The sequence below is a fragment of the Cnephaeus nilssonii genome, assembly GCF_951640355.1.
Source record: "Cnephaeus nilssonii genome assembly, chromosome: 6".
Classification (NCBI taxonomy): Eukaryota; Metazoa; Chordata; class Mammalia; order Chiroptera; family Vespertilionidae; genus Cnephaeus; species Cnephaeus nilssonii.
Window position 1 is genome coordinate 77,780,521 of NC_137077.1, and position 23,404 is coordinate 77,803,924.

Below are 23,404 nucleotides of genomic sequence, written 5' to 3' on the forward strand. Positions count from 1 at the left end.
TATAAACTGGCCTCAGTGACTGACGTTTAATGAATATAATGAGGTGGAAGTGATGCTAAATGACTCTCCGGGAGTGCCGAGTTTTCTCTCTTTGAATGCTTGCCCTTGGAACTCAGCCACCATACTATGAGGAAGCCAAACAGCCCTTGGAAAAGCTACGTATATGTATTCTGGCCACTGCCCCAGCTGCAGTCTCAGCCAACAAACACCAACAACTTGACAGCTTGTAAGTGAGCATGGCTTTGGATGATTCCAGGCCACAGCCTTTGAACAAGAGCAAATGAAGCTGGAGGAGGAGAGATGAGCAATCCCTATCAAGTCCGAGCCATACTGCATATTTTCACGGCAACTGTCATTATTTCAAGCTGCTAACTCTCTAACGTTTGTTGCAGAGCAGAAGATAACAGAACATGTTTGTATTCATCTGACAGGCAAATAAATGTTTCAGAGAACAGTAACATCTCTAGCTGGCTGAGATGTAGGGGAAAAGCAAACGGTGAAGCAACAAGCAGAATTGTTGTAAACTAATCTGGGTGCCAGCACCCAAACCCTGATTCCCACAGGACTAGTAGCTGCCTTCAACCACTATCAGAAGAAATTTCAAATGGCTTCAAGTTCTCCAGATGCTGAGCAGCTGGTTTTCTCAGATAAGTGTAAACATCCCATAATAAAATCTCCTTTACCTATCAAGAACTAGGATATTTATTCCTCCCCTGACCAGGTTGTAACAGTGAAGTGAGTCCTTGTTTGAGAACATTTATATAGTGTATTAAGCAAGCTGTTCTATCCCTGGCAGGAGTCTCTAGCAGTGATATTAAGGACTGAGGATCTGTGACTTCTCTTCCTGCTGAACTCTGGTTTAAATTTTTCCTAAGTGGTCCTGTGTAAGATTACAGAAAATGTCCTGAAAGCTACAGCAAGGCTGGTAACAAACACAAAGGGACCTTCCTTGTATGACGATAGGTAATGACAATAAAAGTCTCACCTTGCAGAATATTTACTCAAACCTTGCTGGTGATTGTGTGTGTGTGTGTGTGTGTGTGTGTGTGTGTGTGTGTGTGTGTTTTAATTTGCAAAATACTTTTTTAATTGGCGAGAGAGAGAGAGAGAGAGAGAGAGAGAGAGAGAAAGAGAGAGAGAAACATTAATTTGCTGTTCCACTTATTTATGCATTTATTGGTTGCTTTTTGTATGTGCCTTGACCAGGGATTGAACCCACAACCTTGGTATATCAGGGATAATTCTCTAACCAACTGAGCTACCTGGCCAAGGTGCTGGTGACTGTTTATTGCAGAATGTTCAATAGTGAATAGGGCAAAATCAAACAAGATGAAAAAGGATTAAAACAATGTTAATATCTATTAATAGAGAAATAGTTAAATACATCTTATATAATAAAAGCCTAATACTGTAAGTGTCCAGTCATCAGGTCGGCCATTCAACCAATCAAACCGTAATATGCTAATGATATGCTAAGGCTGCTCAACCGCTCGCTATGATGTGCACTAACCACCAGGGGGCAGACATTCGACCAGTCGACCATTCGCTATGATGTGCACTAACCACCAGGGGCAGACACTCTGATCGGTAGGTTAGCTTGTTGCTGGGGTCCAGCCGATCAGTTTAATGAGCGAGATGGGATGGACAGATCCTGGAGCCCTCCCGTAGTCCCTCCCCAGCTGGCCAACTTCCTGCATCCTTCCCCGGCTCTGATCCTGCATCAGTGGGGTCCCTCAGCCTGACCTGAGCCCTCTCACAATACAGGCTGAGGGACTCCACCCCCCGAGTGCATGAATTTCATGCAAAGGGCCTCTAGTTATTGTAACCAATTACATAGAAAATAAGACCTCCCATATAGACTCATGTTTATAAACTATAAGTATACACATATAACATGATTTTGATAAAAATGCAAATTATGAAGGACTCCTTCCTAGGTTATTCATATGGACAGGGTAGGTGCAGAGAAAAAGAAAATGAAAGCTGATTATTCTTAAAAAATAAAAAGGCATGGGAGTCAATGTGTACCAAACTAAATAGGTATCAGTTCTTTTAGTATGGCCAGGGTTTATTACCTGAAGGATATAAGTCAAATCATTTTAGTCTTTCCTTTTAGCTACTTCATTATTCAACAGATCATGATAGAAATAATCACATTTACCCTATTCCATTTTTTTTTCTGACAAATAGTTTCCATTTTTGGTACTCAAACCAATCAGTACAATAAAAGACTGACTAAACACATATTCCCTTCAAAGTCGAAAGTCTGCATTATAACTGTTGCTACTCCAAAGAAAAGCAATATCAAACAGTTGTCTGATTACTTCAGAGTTTCAAGCCTGCGGGAAGCTGCTGGAAAGACAAAGGAATAAATTTTTATCAGTTTCCTTACCTCCTTCCTTACATCCAAAGCGCGAGTAGAATAAGTAAATCTAGTTTTAATGGTGAACATGACGAGAGAACAAATGGTCGGATAGCTGAGTGGTGGAGAGTAGGGCTCTGAAGCCCATGCTGGATTCCCAACTCTGTTCTACCATTTATTAGCCCTGTCCATTAGGTCATTCTATGCAGAATAGAAGTAATAATAATACCTATTTTATATATTGTGATGAGGATTTAATGTGTTAATACCTTTAATGCTCTTAGAAATGAACCTGGCATGCTGTAAGAGCTCAATAGATGTCAGCTGATATTGTAATTTTTATTCTTATCAAGTGAGCTACCTAGTTTCTAAAGCAGAATATAACTGGTTCCTGTTATTTTTCGAATCACTAAGGTGCTTTACTCCATCAATAATGACATTGTAGCAAAGCATTGTCGATGTCTTCCCATATCCCCTTACAAGTAAGTACTCCAGCACCCTCCTCATGACTTTTTCCAAATAAAACTTTTAAGAACGGGGGAACTAACAAACTCCCATTCCCACTCCACCCCCACCCAGCCTTGGGGAAGCTATTGACCAATGATTGGACAGGAGTTAGTGTCTAAATACCTTTCCCACCAGGGAAGTAATTCTGGGATGTGTGCTTTACACCTTTACCAGAGTTTCCCTGCTTTTATTAAGGTCTAGTCACATATGGTTTATTGGCAGTCACCCCTTCACTGTCCCATGGTCTCACTGCCTACTGAGAGGGCATTGGAGTCCTGGTTTCAGGGTGCACTTCTGAAAGAACCAAAACTGAGACAGAAACAGAGTAACATACACTGAACTTTTGAAATATGAAAAAAATATATTCAGCAATCCCTCAATAGATAAGTAACATTATCCTTGGCTTATGATCTGCTAAAAAATATAACTAAAAAATAATAATTAGATGAGTAATGGTTCAGAGCACAGACTCCAGAGTCAGACTTTTCTAATTCTCACTCCATCTTAGCAATGCCATTTAACCTCTCTATACCTAAATGTCCTCGTCTGTAAAATGAATATTACAATATTTCCAACCAAATACAGTTGTTGTGAAGGGGAATTTGTATAATATGCAAAACACTTAGAACATGATCACTATTGTCATTAATAAAACTGAGTTGATATGTAGAAGCTACTAGATTGCCCTATTAGAAAGTACAATTCTGATCTACCTGTCTCTGCCTCTGCCTCTATCTCTAAATCTAATGTTTCTAATGCCACTTTGATTCCGAGAAGGCAAATGACCTGTCTGCTGACCTCTCTGTCCCCCGGCCTACTCCTGCCTTCATAGCCTGCTACAATCACTCATAATAATAACTAATTCGGCTCCATCTCTCAATACAGAATTCCCTTTATAATCATTTCCCTGATTTTCAAGCCAACACTAAAATGTGATTCAGAATTGGGCTTGGATAAATTTCCAAATTACTGCTCGTTATAGATTAAATGTGCAAAACTATGAATGTCTAAATTCCAAATCTGAATATCTATCATATGTCTTCATGGTCATTAAGTAAGTTCCCAACAGAATTATTCTTCCTGTCCTGGCCAGTTGGCTCAGTTGGTTAGAGTGTTGCCCGATATGGGTTTGATCTCTGGTCAGGGCACATACAAGAAGCAACCAACGAAAGCATAAATAAGTGCAACAACAAATTGATGTTTCTCTCTCTCTCTCTCTCTCTCTCTCTCTCTCTCTCTCTCTAAATCAATCAATAAAAAATTATTCTCCCCTAAATGGAATTTGCTTCTCATTGGAATTTGAGAAGACATCTGATGTTAGAAATTGTTGGAAGCCGCCCATTGCCTCCACTAGCAGAGAGGTGTGGACAAGGAACCCGGAAGGCTGGTCAACCTTGAAGCTCTGAAAGGTCAGAGCCAAGCACCCACTGTTTAGTTGAGACAAGAGTAGCTAAAGCAACTTCCACCTTTTAGTTTTGTGTAAATTCTTGCTGATTGGCTATTATTGGAATTGCCTGCCTAAAGGCTATGGGTGTATCCCACAATCTGAATAAAAGGGATAGCAAGGCCAGAGCGGGGTGGAGTCCTTCCCCTTGAGTTGGGCTCCCGCCTGGCCCCCAATATTCCCAAATTTATACTTTCTTGTCTAGTCTCTTTCATTTGTGTGCGGCCTCCTCCAGAGCCCAAACCCTGAACCTGAACCCTGAACCACGTGGGACGTGGGTGGGGGGCACTCGCAACTGGCAGCCCAACGTGGGGCACTCACAAGAAATGACAGCTATATTAACTTAAAATTTGGGCTAATTAATAGGTCATGATTGCCTGTCCAACACATGTTATCTTCTGTAGATGATTCTATGGACCTTGGGTAGCCTTAAAGCTGACTCCTTTTCTGCTATGGTCTTTGGAGTTCTTGTATTCATATTCATGTTCAAGTCTTAACCCACGCTTTCTCAGTATCAGACCATCAATTTTCACCTGGTTTCCCGCTATTTTAGCTGAGAAATGGTCTTTCTAAATTTCTGTCCTCTAAATCCTTCCAAATTTGTCTTCTACCTCAAGTTCCTTCCACTGATCCTAATGTCTAGACTTCTAAAATGTAATTGCCTTTTCCTTGCTTTTCTGCAGGGATAATAAGCTTCATCTAAAGCAATAAATACCAAATGTATAGTTTTTGCCTGGATCACAGAAAACTGAGCAAGGTTGGTAGTTGGTATACATTTATAATTAAAAGGTTATATCATTAAAGTTATTTGAAGATTGTGAAAAGATAAATTATTTGTTAGTCTGCTGTGAACTGCTGAAGGTCAGAAGCCATGTCTCAATCATCTTTAGCTAGTAAACCCTATTGTGTAGTCCAATAAAAGAGCTCAATTGCCCAGCCGGTGTTGCTCAGTGGTTGAGCATCGACCTATGAACCAGGAGGTTACAGTTCGATTTCTGGTCAGGGCACATGCCTGGGTTGCGAACTCAATCCCCAGTAGGGAGCATGCAAGAGGCAGCTGATTGATGATTCTTTCTCATCATTGATGTTTCTATCCCCCTCTCCCTCTCCCTTTCTCTCTATAAAATAAAACAAATTAAAAAAAAGAGAGAGAGAGAGTGCAGTATATGTTGTCTCTGTTGCTGGCTGAGTAAATTTATGAGATGTCAAAATGGGAAGACTCAGAGAAATGCATGTTAAGTGGGTGGTATTTGAGATTTGCTCAAAAATTTAAGGTGGACCATATAACTTTATGATCAGAAGAAATTATATTTTATCTGACTAGCACAATGGAGAACAAAAAGAGCTAGTTAGACCCTAGTTGACTAGAGCTGTTTTCCCAAAAGGGAAAAGATAATGTCCTCTCCTATGCCAATAGACACACACCTAGAAAAAAATCCCACTGAGAATAAACTTTGATTTAAAAGGAGAGAAAAATAAGGCATTAGTTGAAATAGGTTATAATAAGGCAGTTTTTTAAGGGCTTAATTATCCACACTCCCAGAGGAGGGTATGATGATATGGTGGAGGAAGAACTCATAAAACTTAGCAGCAGGGGTTCATCTTTTAAGGTATTAAATAGGTAATTAATCTTAACTGCAAGAGGCAATTAAGCCTCAGTCAGGTGAGGAGTTTTAGGCTCACAGATAGAGCAAAACTTCAGACCAAAGCAAAATGGAAAAGGCAGGAGAAAAATATAAATGTCAGCCATGAGTACTTTTCTTATGAAAAATACACGAATCTTCATATTATTTCTCTATTAATCTATATTGTTTTGGACAAATCTAAGCTGTGCGTATGATACAATTTTATTTGTTAATACTACTCTGGATTTCTCCCTACTTAATGGAGTTTTGTTTTTCAGCAGTTACAGTAGAAATGCTACTGTAGATGCCAAAAATGTGTTTTTGAACATTCTAGATGTTATAGAAATGTAACCTCACAACAAATGTGTAGAAATAGAGGGTGGGGAAGCATGATAAGCAGTATCCTTTCAACATATCCATAAAAAAAATAGGTGCTAAAAAAATTTATTAAAATAAAATAAGAATAATTTTGTCCTATACAAAATATTAAACAAATGCAACCCACAAACAGATGGCTAAGAGACATATGAAAAAAATGCTTAACATCAGTAATCATCAGAGAGATGCAAATTAAAATTACAATGAGGTATCGCCTCACACCTACCAGAATGGCTAACATCAATGAATCAACAAACAAGTGCTGGTGAGGATGTGGATAAAAAGGAAGCCTAGTACACTGTTGGTGGGAATGAATACTGGTGCAGCCACTATGGAAAACAGTATGGAGTTTCCTCAAAACATTAAAAATGAAACTCCCATTTGACCCAGTAATCCCAATCAGAAAGACAATTGAGGGTGAATATTGTATATAAGACCTAATAAGCAAAAGGAGAAGCGAGGAGAAAAGTATGAGTGAATCTTGCTTATTCCAGGCAGGAAAACAACAATAAAAAAGAATATATGCACCCCTATGTTCATAGCACTGCTATATATCAACGCTAAGATTTGGAAACAGCCAGAGTGCCCATCAGTAGATGAATGGATAAAAAAGTTATGGTCCATTTACATATGCAACTATAAAAAGGAAGGTTATCTTACCATTTGAGAAGGCATGTAGGGACCTGGAGACTATTATGCTAAGCAAAATAAGCCAGACAGATAAAGACAACTGTCACATTATCTCACTTATATGTAGATTCTAATGAACAAAATAAACTATGAATGAAGTAGATCCAGTGGCATGGAGGCATGGAGCAGAGTGACAAATCTCAGAGGGAAGGGAGGGTGGGACAGGAAGAGATTAACCAAAGAACTTATATGCATATACTGTATACATTACCCATGGACACAGATAACAATTCAATGAAGGCTGAGCTAGGGCAGGAGCCAGGTGGAGGGAGGCAGTGGTGAAAAAATAAGGGGACATCTGTAATACTCTCAGTAATAAAGAAAAAAATTCAACAAGTCAAATTTGAGAAGTACTAGTATTTTAACTGATTTGTTAGTTTAGGAGTAAAAAGGATAACATATGCTTCGTTAATTTACTAGGGCTGCCAAAACAACGAATGAGGAAAAGAAATGAGATGAACATTCCAAGCAGAGGGAGCACCATGTGAAAAAGCTCGAAGGTGAGATTGAATGTAGTTAATTCATGAAACTGATAAAAAAATAAAAAAGTAAAGTGGCTAAGGTCTACTCTATACAATTGAGAAAATCACAAGAAGATATCAAAAGGTTGGGAGCAGATCCTTCAGGATATAGCTTATGTTAAGGAGCTTGAATTTTATTATAAATGCAATAGGGAGCCATTGGAATAACTTAAGTCTAGAAAGACTTATCTGAATTACATTTTCTTAGGTCAACTGCTTTTTTGATAATTGATTGGAAAAGTCTAATCTTGGAGAGCAGTTAGAGGGTAATAATGATAGTACAGATGAGGAGTGATGGTTGCCTCAAAAAGGGTGGTAACAAGGGAGGTACAGAGAAACTTAACTTCCTTATACATTCAATGGAAAAGCATCTCAAAGAGAGAAATCAAAGATCATTTCCAAGTTCTGTGCTTTGACAAACTAGTGGTGTCATGCAAAAGACTAGAAAAGAAACAGTTTTACAGGATAACATCAAGACCTATATTACTCATCATGGCAGGTACTATTAGCTTTCTCTAATATTCTGTTCTTTCCTTCTTTCTTACTAGTAGAACTAGTTGAGATTTAGTTGAACATGTAGTTGCCAAGAATAAATTTCCTTATTGGGAGGAAAACAGACTAAGTTCTGAACAATGGAATATAGAAGAAGTGCATGTAACATCCAAAAGTATGCTTAAAGGCAAGCAAATTTTTCTTTCACATTTCTCAGTCCTTCTGGGTAAAATGTGGAGATGCTTGTAGGAACTGGAATAGCATGTTAGTCCATTTATTGAGAATGGTGGAGTAGCATGGTATATATATATATATATATATATATATATATATATATATATATAGCACCTGGGTTACTGAGAATTCGTCTTTAATATGGATGAGATAGAAATAAATATCATTTTAAAACCACAGGTATACAGGTAGATATACAAGTCTGGAACTCAGAGAAGTTGTCATAAAAAGATATGTGAATTAGGAACCATTTGCTTAAAAAATGAATTCTAGCCCTGGCTGGTTTGGCTCAATGGAGAGCGTCAGTCTGTGGACTCAAGGGTCCTGAGTTTGATTCCGGTCAAGGGCATGTACTTTGGTTGCGGAAACATCCCCAGTAGGAGGTGTGCAGGAGGCAGCTGATGGATGTTTCTCTTTCATCGATGTTTCTAACTCTCTCTCCCTCTCCCTTCCTCTCTGTAAAAAATCAATAAAATATATATTTATATTAAAAAAATGATTTCTAAAGCTTAAAACTGACTAGGATCATATAGGAGTAAAATATAGCCAGACAAGTGATCTACAAACTCAGCACTGGGGCACTAGAGTTGGGGAAGAGGAAGAAGCATCATAAAAAGTAGGCTTAAGAAGGAGTCTACTGAGAGTACGTTATCTTAGAAATCCAGAGAACAAGACTTCAAAGAAAGCAGGAGCATTTAAATAGTAGGTCAATTAATGAGGACAAAGAAATAACCAATTTATTTGCAGTGTCAATGTTGGTGGCCTTGACTATCTCAGTTGTCCTGCATCTTCATTTCCTACCAAGTGCCTATTGTGTGTGGAACCCAATAAAATGGGAACAGCAATGGCTTCTAGTAAAAGTCATTGTGGGAATGAGAGAAGCATGTGGAACATTGTAGGTGCTGAGTATATTTGCACTCACCAGTATATTTATACTTACATTGAAATCTTCTATGGGCAGTTAAAAAAATTACCAGGAATATCCTACATTTTTCCCTTTATAATGTGGTATTATATTACTGCTTTTCATGAATGAGATCTCTACCACGTAAGCCAAAACTCATGTGTTATAATCATTTTTTTCCCTTAGTGGTCTCTAAGTATTTAATCTTGTTTCACTTCCCTTTGAAGTGTTCTGTTTATGAAAGTAATTTAAAGTTCTATTATTTACTTTTATAATTACCTAGTGTCATTTGTATTTTTTTATATTTGAGTTTAATCAAAATTCCTGAAAAATTCTTCCTAAAAAAAAATGTCTGGGTGGTATGTATAGACAAGATAAAAATACAAACCACATAAAATTTAGCTATCATGCTTTTTCTACCTTAAATATATATTTCTATTGTAGGCAGAATACCAATGATCCTGTCACAAACATTTGCCAACCACAGGTTGAAATAACTTGCGTTCACTAATGTACAAATTTTGTATAAACAACTGACTTCTCACAATTTTCTCAATTTTAGGGCTTTGTCAGTGGAACATTTCTACCCACTTCTCTAAATTCCATGCCCCCTAAATTGGTACTTGCATTGTATACAACACAATTAATCTTCTATTAAAGTGCATTGGTTAGAAAGAGGCAATTTGTCTATAAAATTTATCTTTGCTAACATGAAAAATGGAAAGGCAAAAGAAATAATACTAGGTGTACCAGTTAATAATGCGAATTTTTTTAAATAGATGAAGTTACACATATCCTATATAATAAAACCCTAGGTGGATTCACACGACGTCATCACAAGATGTCCGCCCTAAGTCATCACAAGATGGCCACCACAAGATGACCGGCAGGGGGGCAGTTGTGGATGATCAGGCCATCAGGGGAGGGCAGTTGGGGGTGAACAGGCCAGCAGGGGAGGGCAATTGAGGGCAACCAAGCCTGCAGGAGAGGGCAGTTGGGGGCCATCAGGCCAGCAGAGGGCAGTTGGGGGTGAAATCTGGCCTGCAGGGGAGGGCAGTAGGGGGCAATTAGGCCAGCAGGGGAGCAGTTAAGCATCAATCAGGCTGGCAGGGAATCGGTTAGGAGGCTATCAGGCAGACAGGCAGGCAGGCAAGCAGTTAGGAACCAGCAGTTCCAGATTGTGAGAGGGATGTCCGACTGCCGGTTTAGCCCTGATCCCTGTGCCTAAACCAGCAGTCAGACATCCCCCAAGGGGTCCCATATTGGAGAGGGTTCAGGCCGGGCTAAGGAACACCCGCACCACCCACACACACACACCCTGTGCACGAATTTCGTGCACCGGGCCTCTAGTGTTGATATATATGCGATTTGATATGTATGATATTTTGTTGTATTGACAACAAGCTTCAAAACTTCATATGTCAAATTTGCTAAAGGTGTTAACATTATAGATATTTTTACACTGAAAAATGTTGAATTTCATGCCAAAAAAAAGAGCATTTGTGGGAAGTTTTAATTCATTACTTTATTTTGAAGAAAAGTGCTGCTGAATATTTTGGGAAGCTTATGGTGAACATGCTCCATTTCAAGATACTTGTGAACACTGGTTTAAATGCTTGAAAAGTAATGATTTTGATGTGAAAGACAAAGAACGTCCAGGTCAACCAAAAATGTTTGAAGACCAACAATTACAAACATTATTGGATGAAGATGCATGTCAAACTCAAAAACAACTTGCAGAAAGATTAAACGTTGCTCAGCAAACAATTTCAGATAATTTACAAGAAATGCGAAATATTTTAAAGGAAGGAAAATGGGTGCCACATCAACTGAACGAAAGACAAATGGAAAACCAAAAAGTCATCAGTAAAATGTTGCTTCAAAGGCATGAAAGAAAGTCTTTTTTGTATCTAATTGTGACTGGCGATGAAAAGTGGATTTATTTTGAGAATCCCAAATGCACAAAATCATGGGTTGATCCAGGCCAACCATCAACATCGACTGCAAGGCCAAATCACTTCAGAAAGAAGACAATGCTTTGTGTTTGGTGGGATCAGGAAGGTGTGGTGTATTATGAACTTCTAAAACCAGGTGAAACCATTAATACTGAGCTACCGACAACAAATAATCAATCTGAACCACGTTTTGATCGTGAAATGACCAGAATGTGCCAAAAGACACAGCAAAGTAATTTTGCTTCATGATTACTCACCATCACACACTTCAAAACCAGTTAAAGACACATTAAAAGACCTTGCCTGGGAAGTGTTAACCCACCCACTGTATTCACCAGACCTTGCTCCTTCAGATTACCACTTGTTCTGATTGATGGCACATGCACTTTCTGAGCAGCACTTCAAAACGTACGAAGAAGTGGAAAATTGGGTCTCTGAATGGTTTGCCTCAAAACAAGAAAAGTTCAATTGGGATGGTATTCACAAATTACCTAAAAGATGGGGGGAAATGTGTAGCTAGCGATGGACATTACTTTGAATAAAGCACTTTTGATGTTTCTCTTAAAATTATCCTGTTTTCGTTGATTACAAAATTTGCATTATTAACCAATACACCTAGCATTTGTTAATAAGCAGTATGACTCATGACATATGCTATTGTATATTTCTCAATGTAAATCAAACTAGCTTAACCCTTTGTACTCACTTGCAATTTTAATCTCTATGCTACCGATGCTAACCTTGTCGAGTCACACTCAACATCCGAGTGTAAAAGGTTAATATTGTATTACTAGAGGCCCAGTGTATGAAATTTGTGCACAGGGATACAGGTTCCCTCAGCCCGGCCTGCATCCTATCACAATCTGGGACCCCTCGGGGGATGGCCGACTGTGGGATCAGGCCTAAACCAGCAGTCAGACATCACTCTCGCAATCCGGAACCACTGGCTCCTAACCATTCACCTGTCTACCTGCCTGATTGCCCCTAACCACTCTGCTGCCTGCCTGATGCCCCTAACTCTCCGCCTGTCTGCTTGATCACCCCTAAAGGCCTCTGCCTCGGCCCCCACTGCCACAGCTTCATCCAGAAGGAAGTCCGGAATGACGTCCAGAAGGTTATTTGGCTGTCAGGTCTAATTAGCATATTATGCTTTTATTATTATAGATAATGTATTTTAGAAAAAAAAATCAAACAAATAAAACAACAACAAAAAACGTTATATTTTCAGGTTCCACCAGGAGAAGGAAATACCAAGAACTATGTTAACCTAACTGTGCCTAAAATTTATCTAGTATTTTTTTTGTAAACAGACTATACAGCTTCAAAGGAATTCAGTCCTTTAGAAACTGATAAGCATTTGTCTTTCTAGCAGAAGGAAACTTACATTTCATCACTTGTAAAATGTTCAGCTAGCAGATGATATCCATCAGTCACCAAATAAGTTGATTTCACTGGAATAAATATTTCTGTTATCAGTGCAGTCTTAAGCGATATGTTTATTTTAGGTTTCCAGTGTGAAATGAAGTGTTTAGAGACAGAATCACTCCATGTTAAGACAGTATTCTTTCAGGAGGACTCTTACTTTCACCTGCCCAAAGGAACCCCAACATTTTCATTGAAATACTCAGTAGGGATTCTTCAGACAGAATATCAGACTATACTATTTCCTGTGATTTATAGAATTTATAAATATGTTTATAAAAAGAATAACCGTATTTTGTTAATAATGATTAAACTCCTGTTATAGAATGAAAACAATATATAAGTTACTAAACTGTTAGCTCTTAAGCATGAGTATCAGTGAACTCAATAAGAAAGACTCTCGCCCTAACCGGTTTGGCTCAGTGGATAGAGCGTCGGCCTGCAAACTGAAGGGTCCCAGGTTCGATTCCGGTCAAGGGCATGTACCTTGGTTGTGGGCACATCCCCAGTAGAGGGTGTGAAGGAGGCAGCTGATCGATGTTTCTCTCTCATCGATGTTTCTAACTATGCCTCTCCCTTCCTCTCTGTAAAAATCAATAAAATATATTTTAAAAAGAAAAAAAGAAAGACTCTCATCTATTCCTTAGTATTATCTTCTTCTTTAAATAAAATAGTAAAATTTAGCCTGAGAATAAAAAAGCCTTGCAGAGAGGCAGATTTTTGTGGTAGAAAAAGAAGAATCTAGGAGTTAAATGGACCTTCTAAGTATTAGTTGTTTAATATTGAAGTAGAGGCTAAACCATTCTGTCTTTATTTCCTCATCATTAAAAAGGTTTTATATATACTATGATATATTTAATATTTTTATATATACATATATAAACTCTTGAAAGTCTGCTGTAAAAACTCAATGAGATGACATGTAAATGGCTTTGCATAAAGCCTGACACATATTTATATTTCCTAAAAGTTTAGCTTAACTTGTTTATTGAAACTATCACAGAAATCTGAAATGTGCCATCTGCTAGTTACTTAATAGGAAGGTATGATACATTTCTGTGAACATGACTACACAGGTCATTTTAATTTATTTCTAGGGTAACATTTAGTATATAATTTTGAAACTATTTGTTTTGTGTCTCCTGTGACCTCATAAATACTTCAAGATAAGGGCTATTTTTTACTCACTTATAGACCCATAAGAACATTCAATAATTTTTTGTGTTCTGTCTTATATCCCTTTGTATATGTCTATAATTCAGCTGTTTCTCTCATCTGCCAGAGTTTATTGCAATGTATGGTAAAATTTAAATTCTGTTCTTTTGCTGGCAAGTGCAACCTCTAGATTGAGTCCAAGGTTTATTGATTGTCTCCTATAGGCAAGTGTTAATTAAGCTGAGATTTTTCTTTCTATTGTTTATTACTCTATTTTCAGTACTTGGAACAAGACTTGGAAAATATTAGATCTTCAATAAATATTGTTGAAATGAGGGATACACATACAAACATACACATGAGCATGTCACCTCTTTAACCCTAATAAACATCTATGTATTCAACTCTAACTATATCAGAAATAGTTTCTTATGGCACAACAAAATCCCCAAAAGTATATATACCAGCACCTCCAACTTAAAACAAAATAAAACAAAAAACCAGGGAACTGAAAAGTATTTCAGAAAGAAAAATGGAAAACTTTGACTATTGCACATAAAGATTGTCACTCAATGATAAAATGTTTTTTGTTTCCAAATCTCTCACAATCTTATGCCTTCTATATATGTTTTCCTAACTGCAGCAGCAAACCTTTCATCTGGCACCTTTTCTGTGGTGAGAGTGCCATAAAATGACTGAGGGTAAATTCTAAAGGTAAAAGGGGTTTGTTGGAGGACCACATGCAACTTTTGCAAACTGTATGATTGAGTAAGTCAATTAATCTTGAATTGACTTACTTCTTTATATCCACATCTTGCTTCAGAGGTAATAAAAATAATAATAAAGTTAAAACTGCTTAACAGACCTCCCCCTTGGGTTGTCCCATAGGTATTGATCATTTTCTCCATCAAAACACCCTATATATTCAAAAATATTGAACAAATGCAATTCTATCAATGTCTTTTTGGGGGACTTTATGGTGACTCTGCCTGAGAAGGCGCTGTGCAGGGGCTGACCCCATGGAGCAGGACTGGCTTCAGTGGGGCTCTGGTGCCTGATGAGTGCAACTCTTGAGTGTGTTGATTGTGGAAGTAGTTGAACGGTGCTTCGATATGGTCTGAAGCTCACCACCAGGTGTGCTGGCTCTGGGGCCTCCCAGGCGGTACAGGTCAAGGTCAGCCACCATTTGTGCCCTGCTGAGGGCCACTTGCATGAGCTATAAAATGATCTGCAGGTGGCTGCTACTTGTGCCAGGCTTGGAGGTGCACAGGACAGGCCAAGCTGTGAATCGAGGTCAGCTGCCTCTAGTGCTGGGCCTGTGGCCACTTAGCAAGAGGCCAGATTCACTTGTTTGTGGGTTTGTGAACCTTTGGCATATTTTAGGAAAGTCTGAAGCATAAGCCAAGACAGGCTGTTTATATAGAAAAGCCACTGGAAACGGTTTAGGTAGGACCCCGAAGTTGCATGGGACAGGGTCTCAGGAAATCACCAGGGCAGGGGGAACAATGTTAACCAAATTGGTGAAGACCCAGATATGATGCCTGACTGCCAGCTCAGCAAAGGAACAATGACCTTCGCTGGCACTTCTGTCTGGGAGAAAGATACACCCCCCAACCTTCACCCAAAGCCATATATTCATCCCCCTATGTCCTTGTCACCTTTGGAGCTGCTGCCCAAGCACTGGAGATCAGAGAAAGTGAGTCTGAGTAAGTTTGTGTGCTCATTTACCAGTTTCTCTCCTAGAGATATGAAAACTAACCAGCATGTATATATAGCACATGATATTCCACAAAATGTAAGTACTATATCACATATCACGCTTTCTGATTCTTCCACTTGGAAATTCTATGAATTGTCTCTTAGCAATGTAATAGCCCAGTCCATGTGGTCCCATCTTCTCTGGTTGCAGTTTATTGAGTCCATGTATTTCAGTAAGGAGGAAGCACTGGTCATATTACAAATGACCAATGTCTTGAGTGCCCAAACAAGAACGTCTGAGATCCTCTGATGTACACATTTTCTTACTTCGTATGTGCTACTTTCTCTTCCTAGAATGGTTTGCTTCTTCCTGCTCCCTTTCTTCATCTGGTTATCTCCTCATCATGGGTAAGTGCCTTACCTATATATTAATTTATTTATTTTACACCTCTACATATAACTCTTTCTTGATAATTAACCCAATGAATTGCATTCATACAAGATCCTTTAGAAAAGAAATCAGTTTTAGTAGGGGAGTTGTTACATGATAGATACAGAAACATGTGACTCAGTGAGTAAATAATGATGTTTTACTTTACCATTTGACAGGCATGTTGCAAAATATCATATGATCAATGATGGGGAAAAGGATTGAACTAATATTAGCACTGTGCAGGCAATGGTATATAGTGATAGGATTTTGGATAAGAAATTCACTACTCACATGCCAATAGATATAAATTCTGCCCTTCTTTCAGCAGCCCTGGAGACTTCAACTTCACTGGAGGAGACAATAACTTATGGTGAAGTGTAAAAAATAGACAAAAGAAGTTCCTCCTTCCTCTGGCTCGTACAGCCCATTACAAATAATGTGTTTAACTGAGCTATGAAGATATTGTAGAGTATCCTTTTTACTCATATAATCAATAATCATTTCATTTTCTCCATAAAGGGACTTGAAATAGGGACATGATCTCTCAAGATTATAATGAAATTTTTATTCCAATCAGCCTAAAGACACAGACCTCATTTTTATTATTGTTGTTGTTATTTTTAATGAACACGTGTCTTCTAAAGGAACATCTTAAAAAATAAGGTGAAAATAAATGTACTCACATAACGACTGGGCATATAGAAGATTTTCCTGGGTTAAAAAGTCATCTTATACGCCAGAAAATACGGTAATATCCCACATCTCTGAATTTCTTATTATGGGCTTTCAATTGAACCAACCAAATTGAAGTTATTCTGTCTTCATTTTCTGCTTTGGTGTCACAGCTGGAAATATCAATGGTCAAAATGTGGTTGAATTTCTCAAAGGGCAAAAATATAGCTATTATATATAAATAACTTGTAAGAATTTTAATATTAATACTTTAAAAGCATAGTAGAGCTAAAGGTGTACATTATTAAGTACTTAGTATATTTGTTTTATAAATAAATCAACTAATAAATTAGTATAGTTTTATATATCTTTAGGACCCCAAAAGCAATTGGTCACTTGAGGATTTTAATTATAAATACAAATTAACACTATAACATGAAAATATAAAAATTCCTATCAACACTTATGCTTTGGAAAATATTCTTTTTGATTCTGGACTTTCTTACCAAGATATCATGTCCTTTACATTTAAAATTATGTCACATCAAGCAACACACTATATTCACTGCCCTTTCATTGTCTTGGAGGACTCTCAAATTTGGCTTTAATTTTCATTAGTCTTTTTGTCTCCAAGCTTCTCCTTTTGCTAAAATATTAGTTATGAATCATGTCACTATCTCTCCTATTGGGTTCTATTGTACAAAGATAGAACATGGTAAACTTTTTTTGACCTCCCTTGCAAAATATCAGTTAACTGATACTAATTTTACTAAATATTATTAAATTTATTAAATGTGCAAGAAAAATTGAATGTCCACAATGACAGTTCTTATGTTTTCCAAGTTTCTCTTTAAAGAAATAGTCCTGATAATAAATTGAGAAGTAATGATAGAATTAGAATATCATCCTTTTGCAACTTTTAATTAAATAGTGAATGTAAGAAATATATATATTAATGTCTGCTAACATAGAAAACAGTCAACAGTAGAATAGTTGTCAACTGATAGAAGAACAAAATACCATTTGTGAGCTATTCTTGACCAAAATATCAAACCTATATCTCATGAAGCCTCTGCATCTAACTTTCAATTTATAGGAAATAGAAGGAACTTAAGCACATAACACCAAAGATATACAATCAGCCAAATCTGTTGTGTGGCAAACTCTAAGGAAAAATGACCTTGTCTTCAACAAATAGTAAAGGAAAAGAGAAAGATTGAAAAACATATAAAACTTTGGACATACAACCAATTTTAAACTGTTAAAAAGTGAAATTATGAGACACTTGGGAAAATGTAAGCAACTGGATATTCAATAATTTTGAGAATTTATTGCTCATTTTGGGAGCATAATAATGGTATGGTTGTAAATTTTAGAAAAGCCATTATATTTTAGAGCTAAAATGTTAATGAATTAAATTATATGATGACTGAGATTTGATTTAAGAGGATTCAAGGAGTGTGGAGAAGAATGTGTGCAGGTTTGTACAGGAAACAAGATTGGCCACTGATTGGTAATTGTTGAAACTGGGTGACAGGCACAGGGAGTTCATTAATGTATTCTCTATATTTTGCCTATGTTTGATATTTTCCATTATAAAAATGTTACTTTTTAATTTAAGAAAATTAAAACTCTGCCACTTCACCAATAGAAATTTCTTTCTAGTTCATCTTGTGCCTGAGCTCTAACTATTTGCCCTGTTGCTCAGCATTCTTTCCTCTCTACTGTGTACCACCATTCCTCTGAGTCTGTCCCATTGACCAATTCTGCTATATGCACACACACTTACTTCTCTCACTTACTTAAAGGAGAAGTTTAGTTCTCCATTTCTTATAGTTGGATGCACAGACTCACTAATGTGTCCTATTAAACTATGGATCACCTATACCAGGTGCCAACCTTGAGCATCCCATACAGGTAAAGACATTAAAATGTCAGACCTATAATCTACTCTGATAACCAGGCTCTATGACAACTAGGCTCTGTTAGTAAAAATATTTTTATTTACTCCACTGATCTGAATTATGTAATCACTACCTTTTTCATCTCTTTAAAAGGCAGAATTGGCTAATACTAGTATTGGTTCAGTTTTACATGACTTCTGGGGGTGGGTCCCTCTCCATGATTGTTAATTTTTATATGAGATATGAATATTGCTCTAAAGACATAGCATATTGGAATAAAATTGGAAGCAAGAATATTCTCTCAGAATTTAGATTGAAAACAGGTACCATGTAAAGTGAATGCTTTATAATTCAGTGACTTTCTAGTGAGGCAATTTTGCATTTTAATTATGTGCTTTATATCTTAATTTGGAAGAGCTAGGTGTATAATCCATTAAAAATGTCCTTTTAGGTCATTAATGGAAATTTTCTCTAAATTAGAATTGCATATTTTAATTCCATTCCTGACTTCAAGTTTATATATCATCCACTTACATAGCTTTGATAGAAAACCATTCTCTTTCTTCATTTCAATTTATAAGTGTTAAGTATAGAATTTAGGATAGAAGGCAAGGGTTTGTGAATTTCAGTGGCTTAGTGAGTTTTTTTATTGAAGTTTCTTTTAAAATGAGATAAAGGCAACTTGATTTATAAGACAATTTGATGTATAAAATGATCAGCATAATGTTGACATAATCCAGTACAGTTAGTTGCATTAGAATTTGTTTTTGCTCTCAGTCACCCCAGGCTATCTTTCCAAAGCTCCACCCCACCAGTTACTTCAGTTCCCTCACCTTTAAATGATGGAAGGGTATGGAAAGCATATCTTCTCCAAACGGTGACTGGGAGTATTAGACATAATTAAATGCTAAGTTCCCAGGTGGAAGGAGCCCTAACTATAAACTATGCATCATTTTCCTGTAAAGCCTGAAAGCTTACTTTGGTAGGACTAACTCCCCCAGCTGCATAAAAGGGCATCACTACCACAGAGCATCTCTTTATAGACAATCCATACCTAAAAGCAGTTTACAAATATTTCCAGTAACCGAGTATTTGCTCCAGTCAGTCTTTCATACATCCTCAGTTTCCCAAACATATTCCTATTATAACCTTAGTTTCTTCTGCTTACAATTACTGCCTCCACTTTTTGTTGTTGTTGTTAATCCTTACCCGAGGATATTGTTTCCATTAATTTTTTTAAAAAATATATTTTATTGATTTTTTATAGAGAGGAAGGGAGATGGTTAGAGAGCTAGAAACATCAATGAGAGAGAAACATCGATTGGCTGCCTCCTGCACATCCCCGCAACCAATGTACATGCCCTTGACCGGAATCGAACCTGGGACCTTTCAGTCCGCAGACCAACGCTCATCCACTGAGCCAAACCGGTTTCGGCTCCATTAATTTTTTTGAGAGAGAAAGTGAGAGAGCGACATCATTGATCTGAGAGAGACACATGGATTGGTTGCCCCCCCCCCACCCCCCCGCATGCACCCCGACAGGGGCCTAGGGATTGAACCTGAAACTCAGGTATGTGCCCTTAACCAGGAATCCAACCTTTGACCTTTCAGTTCCCTGGCCTATATATATCCATAGAGCCACACTGGCAAGGGCTACTTCCTCTACTTACCGATCAAGAAAACTGTCTCTTTTTAGTATGGTCGTTGATAGCACTGGGATTGTTATAGCACAGTAAAAGCTAGGAAAATTCCAGGACAAGTGGAATGGAGAAGCTGAGATAGATGGTTAAACAGCAATTTGCAGCCACCTAGTAAACCCTATTGAAAGGAATTTTAGAGACAAACTAGCCAAGTTTAGGGAATAAAGAGGTTCCATGGGAGAGGAATGCATAGATGGGGCTTGGAGACACCAAAATGCTTATCTTACAGAGGATAGAGAAATGCCACAGGATAAGCGGGGAGGGAGACATACATTAACAGAGGATAAAGAAAAGTCACAGGAGAGGACATAAGAAAGGCCAAGAGATATATGAAAACATGCTCAAAGTCACTAATCATCCGAGAGATGCAAATCAAAATGACAATGAGGTACCATCTCACACCTGTCAGAATGGCTATCATCAACAAAGCAACAAATGACAAGTGCTGGCGAGGATGCGAAGAAAAAGGAACCCTCATGCAATGCTGGTGGGAATGCGGACTGGTGCAGCCATTGTGGAGAACAGTATGGAGTTTCCTCAAAAAGTTAAAAATGGAACTCCCATTTGACCCAGTGATCCCACTTCTAGGAATACATCCCAAGAAACTAGAAACACCAATCAGAAAGGATATATGCACCCCTATGTTCATAACAGCACAATTTACCATAGCTAAGATTTGGAAACAGCTTAAGTGCCCATCAGCAGATGAATGGTTTAGAAAACGGTGGTACATCTACACAATGGAATACTACGCTGCTATAAAAAGAAGGAATTCTTACCATTTTGCAATAGCATGGATGGAACTGGAGAGCATTATGCTAAGTGAAATAAGCCAGTCAGAGAAAGATAAATATCACATGATCTCACTCATTTATGGAATATAATGAACATCATAAACTGATGAACAAAAACAGATCCAGAGACAGAGAAGAAGAGGGGGGCACCAGGTGAGCTTTGAAACTTTGAAACTGATATCATGCAGAAAAAAAGGGGAACGTGGTCAATTAGGAAAAGCAGGGGGGACATAAAATAGGGAAGGGTCCAATTAGAAAGTGGAATAAATGGGCAAAGAAGCTGCTAGCATTTATAAATCCATAGACAAAGAGACTGATTGGACAGGATTTTTCCATTTTGGAGGAGAGAGAGCAGGACTCTCCCATTTTGGGGGCCCCTCCCAGGGCAGGGGGGTGGGTGTATATTCTTGAAATAAACTTCCACACTTTTGCTTAAAATCTTTTAGTCCATGGATTTTATTCTTCAAACTTTGTAGGACAAGAACCTGTGAGGAGAGTCCCAGCTTGCCATTTGGGGTATCAATACTACTACTAATATTTGGACCCATGTTACTCAATTTATTAAAACAATTAATTTCTTCTTATATAGCAGCCATACAACTCCAAATGGTACTGTCTGAAGGATAACAAGCCCTAATTCCCATGAAACACATTTCTTATTTTGGGTCTCTGGATGGACATTGGCAACCACCTCCTTTGGCCGACATCTAGCAAATATGGTAACCCAAAGCCCCACAAAGACCCTAGATCAGCTTGAAGCAGCAAGAGTGGTCTTCATCCAAAAGTCCCCAAAGAATTGGGTTCCTATAACTTGAGGGGGGAAATGTTAGGTAGGAAGTTAAACATGAACGGCTGGGGTGGGGCCTGCCCTGGGGTCCTGATCAGGGGTCGGACCAACATTGCCTTCAGACCACCACTCTATGGGTGGCTCAGCAGCCAGCAGACAGGTTCAGATCCAGGTGGTTCTTGGCGTAAGCTCAGAGGAAAAGGACATGACCTCAATGTGACCTTACTAGGTTCCTGGACTAATTATAATAAAATTTGCATTTTGGTTTTGCTATCCCCACCCACTGTGGATTTTTCTGTATGCATTATGGATAAGAAGAAATAAATGCAAATGAAAGTCTCCACCCAGAAAATCCCTCTTTTAAACCATATAACTCAGGAGTATTGTCTCTCTCAACTGGCCCACTCCTCACTTGGAGTGTATCTTCAACAAATCCCACTTTGCTTTACTTGCATCTTTGTTGACCTTACAATCTTTTCTGCGCCCTCAAGAAGAACCGAGGTCCCAGCTGGTAACCCAAATCGGATTGGTGTCAGATCAGCTTTAATTTAAATCTTAATTCTGAAATTTACTAAGATTATGGCCTCAAGAAGATAACTTGCCCTCAATAAACTTTATTTTCTCATCTGCAAAAATGGATATATTTGTATAAGGTTGTGAGATAATGTCCATAAGATGTGAAGCATAGTGTCATATTATAAGCAATCAATCTTGACAGCTGACTGTTTTCAAGGGAAATTAAATAGCATAGCTTGCCTAATGTTCACAATTAGTCAGTGACATAACAGATTTTAACTGTGGGGTTCCAAAAGAGTCACCCAAGCTGTGGCTGTATGGTATGCAGATGGTTTTGAGCTAAAAGCAAATTTAGCTTCAGGCTCAAGAGAAACTTCTGCCCACTCCCCATTAACTACCTAGAAGAATTTGATTTAGAAGCCTTGTCCATAAGAGATTATCAGAGATAACCTCTTTTGACCTATCTATAGGGCAGGGAAAAATTCTATTTACTAATGGTCTGCTCTTCTAATCACCCCGCAAGGATCTCTTGAGGCCCCCAAGGCACTTTCCCTCATCCCTAGTTCAGGATGCTTATATACCTCTGTCCACACATCACAGCAGTTGAGTCTTCCCACTCATTTATAGTCTCCAAGCAACTACTTGTGCGTATGAGAGTTAAAGCCAGTTCTTCTGATCCTTAAACCATTTCACAAGATTTTTCTGTTACCGAACTAAAGGGGTATGTTCACTTGCATGCATCAAAGTCCAATCAAATATAAACAGGAGTTTTCAGCCAAAAAAGTAGAGGTTTATTTAAGGAAATGGTTTCAAACCTGGAAGCATAGGTAAACCTGGTTCTCTGATGGCTTCTAAGGTATGAGTTATATATGGGAAAAAGTATTAATCATAGTGATTAAGGGTGTTGGGACACAGACTCTACTTATTGGTTGGGGCCAGGGTAAGGAGTAGTTGATCCTCGTATGAGGTCCTGATGTCAACTATGGCGTAGTTCTGTCTAGTTTCATGAGAGTGCTGTTGCTAGGGTCTTTACCCTTTCATAGACCCAGGGGTGGGGGGGGGTGGGAGGGGGGTGGGGGTGTGAAACACAACTGCTCTCAAGATGTTATCTTTAGTTTGATGAAACTCTGTTTCTGTTGTCAACAGACCTAAGACTTTGTTCTTAAAACAATTTGATGCTGACCAGAATCTGATGGTCCTGAGGGCTTAAT